Source organism: Dasypus novemcinctus, chromosome 1 (assembly GCF_030445035.2).
Source record: "Dasypus novemcinctus isolate mDasNov1 chromosome 1, mDasNov1.1.hap2, whole genome shotgun sequence".
Taxonomy (NCBI): domain Eukaryota; kingdom Metazoa; phylum Chordata; class Mammalia; order Cingulata; family Dasypodidae; genus Dasypus; species Dasypus novemcinctus.
The window spans coordinates 88710579-88723564 of record NC_080673.1 but is presented as its reverse complement, the minus strand read 5'-3'; the positions used below and the strand labels follow the sequence as shown (position 1 = coordinate 88723564).

At 37.6% G+C, this 12986-nt stretch overlaps 1 pseudogene; it reads right to left on the bottom strand.

Annotated features, from left to right (window-relative positions):
* Positions 1-4558: 4558 nt before the first annotated feature.
* Positions 4559-6210, bottom strand: LOC101412690 (ADP-ribosylation factor GTPase-activating protein 2 pseudogene; annotated as a pseudogene).
* Between the last annotated feature and the right edge of the window lie 6776 nt (positions 6211-12986).

Here is a 12986-nt window from a genome sequence, read left to right as displayed (position 1 = left end):
AGAATAATAACTATAATGTATTTTGGAAACAAATAGGGTAAACATATACTACCTTAATAAATTACTTATGGAAAATTGTCTTAAATGTTGAGGCTTGTAAAGTAATATTTTGGAAAATAGAATGAAGAAAATTCTTCCAATTTATTTCTTCTGCGTGACAATAATAGGTATTTACTTTTAAATTTGCCCTTGTTTGCTCTCTTTAATTGCAAAAGTCATTATATTTATTAAGAAAATTCAAACAAAGGAAAAATATTCTCCCAAATTGTTATAAGTGGCATTAACATTTCTAAATATATATTTCTATATCTTTCATAAGCAAATATACTGCTACACATATAAACATATACATAAGCACAAAATAACCCCCATAGTTACATTTACAAAATTAATAATACAAAGAACTTACATTGAAAAAATAGTGCCTTCTCTGTCCCCTCTGTCTTTTCTACTTGTCCCGAAAGACAACTACTTTTTTCCATTTAATCTTTCTGTTTTGAACATCATATATAAATATAAATACTTATATATTCTTTGGTTTTACTAGTTAACATATTTTTTAATTAGAAAAGTCTAAAACACTGTTGCTATTTTCTTCCTGAAAAACATAAAAACCTGAGAATTCTTAAATTCAAATTATCTTTTCTGTCTTTTCTGTTTTGACAGGTATTTGACTTCTTCCTTGTTTTTACATTGCCCAAATTTATTACTATTATTGTTTATGATAGCTACATACATTTATTTATTTGATTTCTAATTTCATTTCTTGTCTTGTTTTCTCAGGATGCTTTTTAATCTCTTTGCAAAGTCAAGAAAAGATATTCTGCTATTTCACTCTAATGTGTTTACAGTTATTCAATGGTATCCTTTGTATGATATGTATCTCCATCTGGATATTTTTCTAAATATATATCTTTATCAATACAGTCAATATAACTTTGAATATTTCCTCTATTTCATTCTCTGTTTTTCTTTCTGGAACTCCTATTAAAATACTTTGGTCTTAGTAGTCTCTCCTTTTATAGCACCTGACTAGTCCCTCCCATTTTCAACTCCTAATCACTTTTTGCTGCATTCTGGGAAATTCTTCAGACCTCTGTTCTACTTCACTAGTGCTATCTTCAGTTACTTACAATATGATGCTTAACCTATGCATTTCAGTATTAATTTCAGTGACAAACTGAATTTGATTTATCCAGTATCTGTTTGGCTCCTTTTTTAATAAGCTGTATTTTTCACAATGTATGGTCATATATTATAACTTTGATTATTTTGAATATACTAATTTTAAAGAGTCTATAAGATCATTCTCAAATTGGAAGTTGTTGGGAGTCTAAGCCACCTACTTCTTATGTTTCATAGTCTTTGTTAATAGTGGAAGGAAGAGAGACAACCTGCTTTGTGTGCCATGAATAATCAGTTTACATTTTATTTATCTGAAGATTTAACCACACTTAATGTATATCTTTCTAGTGGGATCACTCTGCAAATTTTAAAATATTTTATTTACATAAATGATTCTTCATTATTTCTGTACTCCAAAATTTTGCAGTCATTCACAGAGTGACATGTGACTGTTAGCCGTAATACCATTGGTCTTCTCCTTAGGAAGTATTTTTAATTTAACAATGCATTTATGAAAAGAGAGAGATAATACATTTTTTAAAATTAAAAAATGCTTTTTCATTTAACAGTATGTCTTGGGAGAGCTCCTCACACCTGTATTTAGAGGTCTATAGCATACTTTCTAACTATTGCATGTGCCATTATTTATGTGTCTACCTTATAATTTATTTAATCCTTCCCTATTCAGGAATAGGTAGTCTTATTAATTTTTCCCTAAAAATGCTTACACATAATTTTTTCCTCAAATATCAGTACTCCTGTAAAATAAACTTCTGGAAAAGAAATTACCGAGTTTTAAGGCAGGCACATTTTATATTTAAATGGTATGAAATTATTCTTATGAAGACAAAAAAGAATAAGAATTGGAGATGGCTGTATCATAACATGTAATATTCATTGGTTAAAGGTCCATTTAACAGAAAAACAATGCCTCAACATTTGCTAACCAACTAAACTCCACAAATATTTAATCATTGTCCAACTGTGGCCTTAATTCATATAATAGGAGTATCAATTCAGCCAGAATTATTCATAGAAAACTTTTCAATATAAGGAATTCACTTTCAGGAAATTTGTAATATAGTCTTTTATCAGTCAGGTTCCTTATAGAAAACAGATGGGCAAACTTAAATTGGATAATTTGAAGAGAGATTAATAGAGCTATTTAGGGAAACCAATAAGGAACCTTATGAGTGTCTCAGAGCTGAAAACAGTGGGGAGCCTTTACCACTTCTAGGCTTATTCTGAATAAGGAGGAAGGACTGACTGCCTTTCAAGGAACTGTGGCCTCTGTAGCATGTCATAGGCAGTGTAAAGCTTCCTGGCAAGGAAGGAGCTACGGGAATAAATAATACAACTCCACACTCCTGTCACTCTGTATTCTTCTGCCAAACCTAAAATGGAAGCCTAAGTACAACTAAGGTTTTGATTCAGTCTATATGTATTAGCTTTCTGGGCATAGAGCAGGGCTGAGAAGGAAGGATGAACACTGGGTCTGAAGGGGCAAGTAGAAGTTATCCCACGTAAGGGATTTGATTTTTAATGTTTAAAATTAAAGAAAAAATTCCTGCCAAAGTAAAATTATGGCCATTGTATAAAAAATAGAAAAAGGAGAGAAGCAAAATTAAACAACAGCAGAAACAACAACAATAAAAACAAAACTCATAATCCCACAATTAGAAATAACCAGTATTGATGTTTTGGTGCATAATATTTCAGAACTTTTTAAAGAAAGTAATCTCTGGAATTTTGTCTATTAAAACATACTGTGGCTTGGCCAAATCATAGTTATCATGGACCAATATTTGTTAACCATCTATGTGATTAAACTTACCTGTGACCAACATTTGTATTTGATGACGTATCCAAAAAAAATGTGAATAATATTAAATTTAAAGCCAGCAGGAAAAAAAATATGCTCCTTCAGGTTCTGACTCCATGCTTTCGCTCAAGAACTTGACACTTCCAAACCACATGAGAAATTTCTTAAAAGTCTCTATATCTAATGAAACAAATGAAATCTTATTTGCCTGGAGTAGCCTAGACTTAGGATAAGCCCACAAAGGTATTATGGCTATAATTTTATTGATTCGGCACGTAACTAAAATACAAAGTGATAAAGGATATAATTAAAGGAAATGAGAAATACAATTGAGACAGAATCATGAACTCAGAAGACTTCAAGATCTTTTTTGAGATCTTAAAGAAGTGGTAATCTGAGTCCTGTTAACTGATTTTTTGAAATATTCATACATAAAATTAAACCTATGGAAATTAAATGAATTCATATATGTAATTTGCATTGTTCATTAACTTTTCATATTTATACTCATATTCTCTGGGAATGTTGAGGGGGAAAGTATGGTAGGACTTAGGATGACATGTCCAATTTAGCTCATTTTTCTTTTCTTTTTTTTTTTTTTCCAGACCAACAAGGGCCTGTGTTGGTCTGTGTTGCTTGGGAGCCTAGCGCACAATCCAGAGGGAGTGGGGTGGGGGGCAGACTGCCAGCATGGCAGGGGAAGATGGCACCAAGGATGACACAGCTCATGGCCCAGCTGCCGGAGGGGGGGGTCTGCAGCTCTGTAGGCTCCTCGAGTGCTCAATGGTGGGGTGCTGTCCAGGCTCCGAGGCCAGGATGATGCAGAAGAAAGCTGAGCCCCAGGGGCCTGCTTCTATCCCTCAGGTCCTCTGCTTCCTTGGCCAGTAGTAAAGCCTCCAAAGTCACATTACAGAACACGAGACCCACCGTGGCCACCATCCAGGGCAAGACGGGACAGAGAGAAGTCTCAAGAGGGGATGGAGGGTCCTGTGGTCCAGAGACACCTGGGGGAAGTAATCTTCCCTGACAGCCCAAGCAAGCACTGTAAAAAAGGGTGGTGAGGCAGAAGAGTAAGAGAAGAGCACTCGAGCCTCTAGTCTCATCCCAAATGAAACCTTTAGGTACCAGGTAAAGTTTTTAGCCCTTAGTAAGGCCCAGAAAAAGGTCCATCTCCTCTCCTGCCCTCTCCTAGCACCCAGAAGAGGCCACTGGTGGCAGCAGCAGCAAATCCAAAGCCTCTCTCCCCTGGTGCTGGCCAACAGCACTCCTTCTATGTCTCTCCCCCACTGGACTAAGGCCCCAGCCCCCCAGACTACCCAGAAGGACCCTGGAGCCAGCCAGAAAGCCTCACACTTCTCACTTTCCCTACTTGAGGAAGGTTTGGACCCAAAAAAGCCTTCCTGCAGGAATTTCCTTCCCCCTTTACTCCCAGTGTGGCTGGAAATGAGCTTGGGGGGGGGGGGGCAGGACTGGAAGTACAGTAATTTGTCACACAAGGGAGGGGATATGAAGGATATGAAGGGAACAGAACAAAGGGCTCAATCCACAGGCAGAGGACAAGGGCTGGTACTGACCATTCCCCTCACCCAAGGTCCTCAAAGGTCACCCCGCTCACACCACACACATAAGGTAACAACTCCGCAGTTTCCCCACAGCAGGCACCTTGGGAAGCAGGATTCTTGTCGTGATGAACATATGCCTGAGCCATGAAGCTTGACCAGTAGGAACCAGAGAATTTATCACGCCATTGGCCGGCACAGCCATTTTCCCGGCCACAGACTTGACACCCTGCTTAAATTGTGCAATGTCAGCTGTAGGGAGCACAGTCCCCAGATATGCTGCCTGTCCACGAGCTCCAGCCACCTCCCGAAAGAGGTCTGAAGAGCTGATGGCACTGCTGCCCAAGAGCTGCTCTAACCGAGACCTGGCTTTGTACTCGGCATCCACCTCCCGCCCAAAGAACATGTCAGATGAGATGTCTTTGGCTCCTGCAAGTTTCTGACACGCTTCACTGGACTTGAGCCCCGAGCTGCGGATCTCCACTTCCCTCCCGTATGTGGCTCTTTATGAAATAGCCCGGATACTTGAGATGGTCACTTCTGGTTCCTTCTCCTCCACCCTGTCCATACCCCAAGTGGCATCCGTGTCCCAGTGGGAACCAAAACCTTCTCCCAAGGAGAAGGGGTTGTCCTCGTACTTTTGGGGTCCAGAAGCGAAAGGACCAGCATCGTCAAACAAGTCCAGCGGTGAGCAGGAGGATTTTGCTCCCACTGGGGTTTCCCGTTCGATCATCTGCATCTCAGGCAGCACCAAGTGGGAGACAGAATTTAGGGATACCAAGCCTATGCCCAGTCTCTCTGCCTGCTCACGCTTCTTCCCTTCCAGATTCTGTAGCTTTTTCTCCTCCTTTTTACGACAATCTGGAGCTCCTGGTAGGCCAGACGCAAGGAGGCAACCAAGGACTCCTCTGCCTGCGCCGTGGCATTAGCTGCCTGCGGCTCACGGGGCTTCTCGGCCCCCTGGGCCTGCACTCAATCTCTCACTAAAGCTCTGGCTGCTTACCTTCTGGGCTCCTAGGCCTTTCTTGGCACCCAGCCCTTTCTTAGCTGCTGCTGGCTTCTTCTTGTCAATGATGGAGGTTTTCAGTTCCAGAGAGGCTTTGGGCGAGGTGCCAAGCAGGTGTGCACTGGGGCCGTTCTCCTCTGTGCCAGGCCACTGCTGTCTGTAGATGGGGCTGGCTGTTGGGTTTCTGAAGGCTCAGTAGCTGGTGCAGTCCAGGCAGGGGGTTGACTATGTTCTGTGAAGAAATCAGAGCCCTTCTCCGGGGAGTGGCTACAAGCACTATTCATATTGTCTATCCAAAGTTCAGTGCCGTGCCTAGCCAGGGCTGCACTTCCCAGCTGCCGGATCTTCTCCCGGTACATCTGGGCAGCTCGGCTGTTCTCTTCGGTGTTGGCCTCGTTGGCTGTGCACCCATGCTGGTGGAAGAAAGCCGTCGCATTGGCATTCCCGCCAACTTGCAGCTGGAACCTTAGCTGGAGCCAGCTCCAGTTGGAATCCAACTCTGTGGACCTGAGGAAACTGAAATGGACACCCACGGAGCGGTGCACCCCAGAGCAGTCAATGAACAGGAAAACACCGTACGTGATGCTGGCCCAACTCGGATTCTTGGCACCACAGTTGAAGCAGGTCTTGTTGGTTAGAATCGCATGAAGCCTCTTAAAAAGAGCCTGGATTTCGGTCTTGCTCGGCTCCACCGCCATTTTCTCTCCTTCCTAGATATTACCTCAAAGGAAGCAATTTAGCTCATTTTTAAAATGCAGTACTGTGAAGTGAAGAAATGTACAACTTGGTAATTACAGCTATCATTAAAACCTAAAAGGCTTTTGTTATGTATGTGTAACATAAAACATATTTGGTTCAGGTGCAAAGAATCATTTCATATAGAGTAATATTTTTGGCATTTTTATTCCTTGGTGGCAAAGTAAATTGTCTATAAGGTTGAGTCTAGTCACATTGTATATAACACATTTATATGGATTTTGTAATTTCCAGTATCCTAATATTCCATTACATATTCTTATTTATTAAATTGTATTATATTATTCAGAAAGGAGAAGTGAATTTAGAATCAAATTCATCTCATCATGTCGGCAACATTAGAAGTGTCTTTCTTAAAGGCCAAAAGAATATTTTATATCTTTCAATACCTGGTTCTAACACCAATTCAGTATACTTTGGGAGGAATCAATGAAACATTCATGATGATAATGATGATGATGATGGTTGATGGGTAGTCTATGATATAGTGTCTCTTTTATAGTGGTAAGCACTTTCTGACGAGACTCGCCAAGATCCCCACCTACTGATATTCTAGGTCTTGTGTAATCCTCTCTTCTTGTGTGTGGACTGGACTTAGTGATTTGCTTCTAATGAATAGATTATGGCAAAAGCGATGGGATATCACTTCAGAGTTTAGGGTATAAAAGGCCAAGACTTTCTGACTTACACACTCTCTCTGACTCTTCTTGTGGGCTCCTCTGATGAAGTCCATGGCTCTGTTAATGAGCTGCCTTATGGAAATGCCCACATGGCAAGGAATTAAGGGAGGATCTAGTCAATAATCAGTGAAAGACTGAGGTCCTCATTCCAACAATGTGCAAGGAACCAAATTCTGTCAGTCACACAAGTGAACTTGGAAGCAGATTCTTCCCCAGTCATGCCTTGACAGTAGCCTTGTGAGAAACTCTGAAGCAGAGGCTTCAGTTAAGTCGTGCCCCAAATCCCTGACTCACAGAAACTAGGAGACAATACATTTGTGTTGTTTTAAGTTGATAACTTTTGAGACAATCTATTATGCAGCAATAGATATCTTTTAATTGAATCTCCACAGCCAGGAAATAGTGCTAGCATTACCAAAGTTAAAAGTTTGGGTGTGTTCTTTTTTTTTTTTTTTAATGAGGTATAATGTAAAGTTTTAAATCACTCTATGTAAATATTAAAATGTGCATGGACTCTAGTTTCTAATTAATTTCAAAGAATCTTGGGATGAGAAATTGCCTAGAAATAATTTAAATATGCTATTGTCTTATTGAGTTATTGTGCTGTTTGCATTTTACTTCTTAAGGATTGCTTTGAAGAGTTAGGACTAACCCAACAATTGAAAATAGAGAGCTACCTGGGTGACCAGAGCTCTTCCACTTAGACACAGAATGTTTGATCCTGTTTTTCTTATGCAGACACTAGTGGGAGCTTTGTCTGTGTACGAAGCAGAGGAGCATATTTTCAAATTATTGTGAAGAGTTTCGATGTTGTATGACAAGATAAAGTGGTATCAACTTGTTTATAGCAGAATGCTCTCTCCAGGGTTTTAGACAAAGACTTCACACTTCAGGTAGCTTCTCCAGCTTGCAAGAAAAGAGTGTCCCTTCAGCTGGATGCTGCTTTTTTACGGTTGCTGCCGAGAGTTGAAAAAAAATGCCACTAAATAGTGTTTTGTTTTTAGAACTTCTCTACTAATACCACATCTCTTAGTCTGTCTGATTTTTCCTGTCTTCTATTGAGTTTTATTGGGGTTAGATATCTTTCAAATGCATCTTTTCTCTTATAAAATATACCTTGCATTTCATAGCATTATGTGATCTTTTAAAAATGCATGTGCTATAATATTAACTTTCATTTTTCTTTGTTTACATCTCTTTATCTTATGCTTTCTCTTTCCTACCTGCCTTTTTATTTTTTTCTTATCTTTCTTTTTACAGCCATCATGTAGATCAATGGCACGATATAAAAGGACAGTCGTGTTTTAAACTACTACTTGGACACTTAAAAATATTCAGTCTTTTAGAGCAGTTGTTTACTTTTGCTCAATTCTTAAAGGATTATGCTAGTTTTGATTAAACTAAGGGAAAAGTATAATTACCTATTTCTTAAGACCAACTCAGAAATTCAACAGTTAAATACAAAGGTACTTTTCATGTCATATCTATTGGACGTGCTGTTTTCCCTCTAAATTATGTTTTAGGGAAAAGGTTACTAAGTGTCCATGAGGGATAGTAGAAGTGGAGCAAACTCACTGTGTTTATAGATACTGAGGTATCCATGTTAATTGCTACCCTTAGGAAGATTATAGCTGGGACACTGTAATATTCTGTATCAGACTATATGAGGCAATAAGGAGTCAGTAGGAAACATTTAACTATCTGACTTCTTCTATTATGATGGTTCTTACCATTCTATTATAAAATTTTCAACATTTTCTTGTCCACTCTTCAGAATGCCTTTTATATGTCCTAATAAATTAAATTAAAATAATTTAATTTTGAGAAAGTTGATATTTTAATTGAAATTGAAAGTTGATATTTTATTGAAATATTTGAAGATACATTGGGATTGTTCAAAGCAAGGGTTGGAAAACATTTGCTCATAATTTTCAATAGATTTATTGGAACTATTTTACCAACAACATGCATAAATTAAGCCTAACATTTAGCTAGGTGCTTTTTGTTTGCATTTTTGTAATGAATGATGATGGAAAGTATCTTATCATGTACTTACTTGCCAACTATATATTGTCTTTGATAAAATATCTGCTCAAGTCTTTTGCCCATTTTTTATTGGGTTGTTTTATTAGTAATGACTTTTGGCAGTTCTTTGTAAATTCTGGAGATACATCCTTTATTAAATTTTGCAAATATTTCCTCCCAGTCTTTTGCTTATCTTTTTATTTACTTAATGGCTTCTTTCAGAGAGCAGATGCTCCTAATTTCAGTGATGCCAAATGTATTGATTTGTTTTTCTGGCATAGTATCTAAAAAATCTTTGACTAACCAAATGTCACAAAGATGTTATCCTATGTTTTCTTCTGATAGTTTTGTAGATTTAAATTTAGGCTTTACATGAAGGTCTATGATCCATTTTCATTTCTTTTGAAGTAAAGTCTTATTGTGGCCCATGTTGCTACCATTTCCATGATTCCATTCCTTTGTTTAGATCCAGGAAATCATCTGCCATCATTTCACTTCTGCTTGAAGGACTTTCTTGAAATTTTCTTGTAGTATAGGTTAGCTGGCAATAAAAATATTAATCTTTTTAATGTTTGTATAAAGTTTAATTTTGTTTTGTTTTTGTGTTTTAAATATATATTTTTAACTGGTAATGAGTTCTAGGTTGAGAGAATTTATTTTCTTCGACAGTACTTTAAAGACATTGTTATATGACTTTTAGCTTGTAATGTTGTGAATGAGAAATCTGCTGTCAACCTTGTATTTTCCCCCATACATAAAGTATATTTTTTTCCTGTTCACTTTTATGACATTCTCTTCATTACTGGTTCTAAGTAATTTGATTATTATATGTTGTGGTGTAGTTTTCTTCATATTTCTTGTGTTTGGGGTTTGTTGAGAATCTCAGATCAGTTTGTTTATAGTTTTCATCATATTTGAACACTTTTAACCATTATGTATAAAATTCTTTCTGTCCTACCCCTTCTTTGAGGATTTTAATTACACATAATATATCACCTGAAGTCATCTCACAGTTCTGTAATCCTCTTTTATTTTCCAGTCTTTTCCTTCTTGTATTTCATTTTTAATAGTTTCTATTGTTATTTCTCCAAGTTCCCTAATTTTCCTTAAACAATTTTTAATCTGCTATTAATTCCATCCAGTGTATTTTTTTTATTTCAGCCACTGCATTTTCATCTTCAGAAGTTTTGATTTTTAAATTATATTCCATGCCTCAACTTAACATGCATAATCTTTCCTGTAGTTTCTTGAATATATAGAATGCAGTTACAATAACTATGTTTTTTTTTTTAAAGATTTATTTTTTTATTTATTTCTCTACCCTCCCCTCCAGTTGTCTGCTCTGTGTCCATTCACTGTGTGTTCTTCTGTGACCAATTCTATCCTAATCAGTGGCACCGGGAATCTGTGTTTCCTTTGGGTGCATCATCTTGCTGTGTCAGCTCTCCGTGTGGGGGGTGCCATTCTTGGGCAGGTTGCACTTTCTTTTGCATGGGGCAGCTCTCCTTATGGGTCACACTCTTTGCACGTGGGGCTCCCCAACGTGGGGAACACCCCTGCATGGCATGGCACTCCTTGTTCACATCAGCACTGCACATGGGCTAGCTCAACATGGGTCAAGGAGGCCTGGGGTGTGAACTGCAGACCTCCCATGTGGTAGGCAGATGCCCTATCCTTTGGGCCAAGTCCACTTCCCCAATAACTATGTTAATATCTAAATACGAATTCTGTCTTTTCTGGATCAGTTTCAATTAACTGATATTTCTCTTTATTTTGGATTGTATCTTTCTTATTTCTTGGCATGCCTGCTAATTTTTTATTGAATGTCAGACATTGCTAATTTTATCTGTAGGGTGCTGGATACTTGTATATTCCTAAAATATCCTTAGTTTTTTGCTGGAACACAGTTAAGTTATTTAGAAACAGATTCATCATTTTGAAGCTTGCTTTTAAATTTTATTAGGCAAGACCAGAAGTTTAATTTTTCCCCACTATAGAGAAAAGACCCTTTTTTGCTACTCTGGTTGTTGGAAATAGGCATCATTTCCTCCTTTGTGTGAGATCTTGGCACTATTTTCAGTAAACCTCTTGGATATTTCTTTCTCCAACTTTGGGGAGTGCATAGGTATAAACTTCCCAAAGTTGGAGAAAGAAATATCCAAGAGGTTTACTGAAAATAATTTAACATAAGATTTTGTTCTCTTTTCAGGAAGGTCTTTGTATTATTCAAGGGCAAGAAGATCTGTTATAAAATTGTTGTAAGACTTAGGAAAACACCTTAAATGTTGCTTGTATGCTTTTGCACAATTATGATTTTCCCCCATGCAATAGGTATCAGGTTAAATTCATAGAAAATTACTTCATTCTTTGCATTTTAGAAAGACATACCAAGAAATTAAACTGCATACTTTCAATGAGGGAGAAGGTAATATAAGGTATATTATTCACCCTTAAAATGTATCTCTTTGATTAGGAATAATAATTGCTTATTTTTATATTTCCACAAGAAATAGAAAGAAATAATATTGCTTTGTGATGACCTGGAGCTATGTGTCTCAGGAAAAACACGATCTTATACTTAAACCACTCATGTGGATGTGAACACATTATAAATAAAATCTTTTAATGAGATTACTTCAGGTAAGGAGTGGCCCAACTAAATCAGGTTAAGTCTTAATCTTATTACTGAAGACCTTATAGGGAAGGTCACAGAGAAAGAGAAAAAAATCACATGGAACATTTAGGGGCTGGAAGTCAGTGGAACCCAGGAGAGATAGGAGAAACCAAGAGAGGTTTCCATATACATTGCCATATGACCAAAAAGTCAAACACTAAAAAATCACTGGTAACCAGTCCCAGAATGCTAAGTCTTCTGGGAGAAAGCATCACCTTGATAAGACCTTGATTTTGGACTTTTCCTAGCCTAAAAATCGTGAAACCATAAATTCTGATTAAGACAAACCATTGCATGGAATTTTATATAGCATTGTATTAGTCAGGGTTCTCTAGGGAAACAGAACTGACAAAGTTCTCTAGGGAAACAGAACTCTTATATATTATGAGATTTTTATAGGAATTGACTCACCCAACTGTTGTGGGGATGAGCAAGGCCAAATTCTATAAGGCAAGATGCAAGCTGGAAAGGCCAATGTAGGTTTCAATGAATTATCCAGGAGAAGCTGGCAGAAATGAGATGGAAATTTTCTCTTCTGACTGCTTAAATCATCACCTCTCCTTTGAAGAACTTCAACTGATTGAATGAGACTTTTCTCATTGTTGAAGCAATCCCCTCAGTTAATTGTAGATACAACCAGTCACAGATACAATCAACTTACTGATGATTTAAATCCATGAAATTTCCTCACAATAACAATCAGACCAGTGCTTGCTTGACCAAACAATTGGACACCATAATGTGTCAAAGTTGACATGTGAACTTAATTATCACAAGCAGCCAAGAAACTAAAACAGTTTTTGGTACTGCAAAGTTGGGTGCTGATATACCAAATACCTAAAATGTGGAAATGACTTTCAAATTGGATAATGACTAGAAGCTAGAAGAATTGTAGGTGCTTGACAGGAAAAGCCTAGATTGCTTTGAGGAGATTGTTGATAAAAATATGGACCCTAAAGTTACTTCTGATGAGGTTTTAGAAGGAAATGATGATTTTGGAAATTGGAAGAAAGGTGATCATTGTTATAAAGGGGCAGAGGATTGCCAAAATTGTACTCTGATGTCAGATGAAAAATTAAACTTGTAAGCAATGAAGTTGGATATTTAGATGAAGAGATGTCTAAGCTAAGCAAGGAAAGGTCAGCCTGGCTTTCTTGCAGATTATAGTAAGATGTGAGAAGAACAGGATAACCTGAGAAGTATACTCTTAAGCACAAAGAAATCAGAAATTAATGGTTTGGAAAATTCTGAACTTATGCAGGTGGTGTGCTCTGAGACTAATGCCAGACACAACTCTATCAGGGGTATCCCTGAGCTTTGGGGAAGTGAGGCCCCAGAG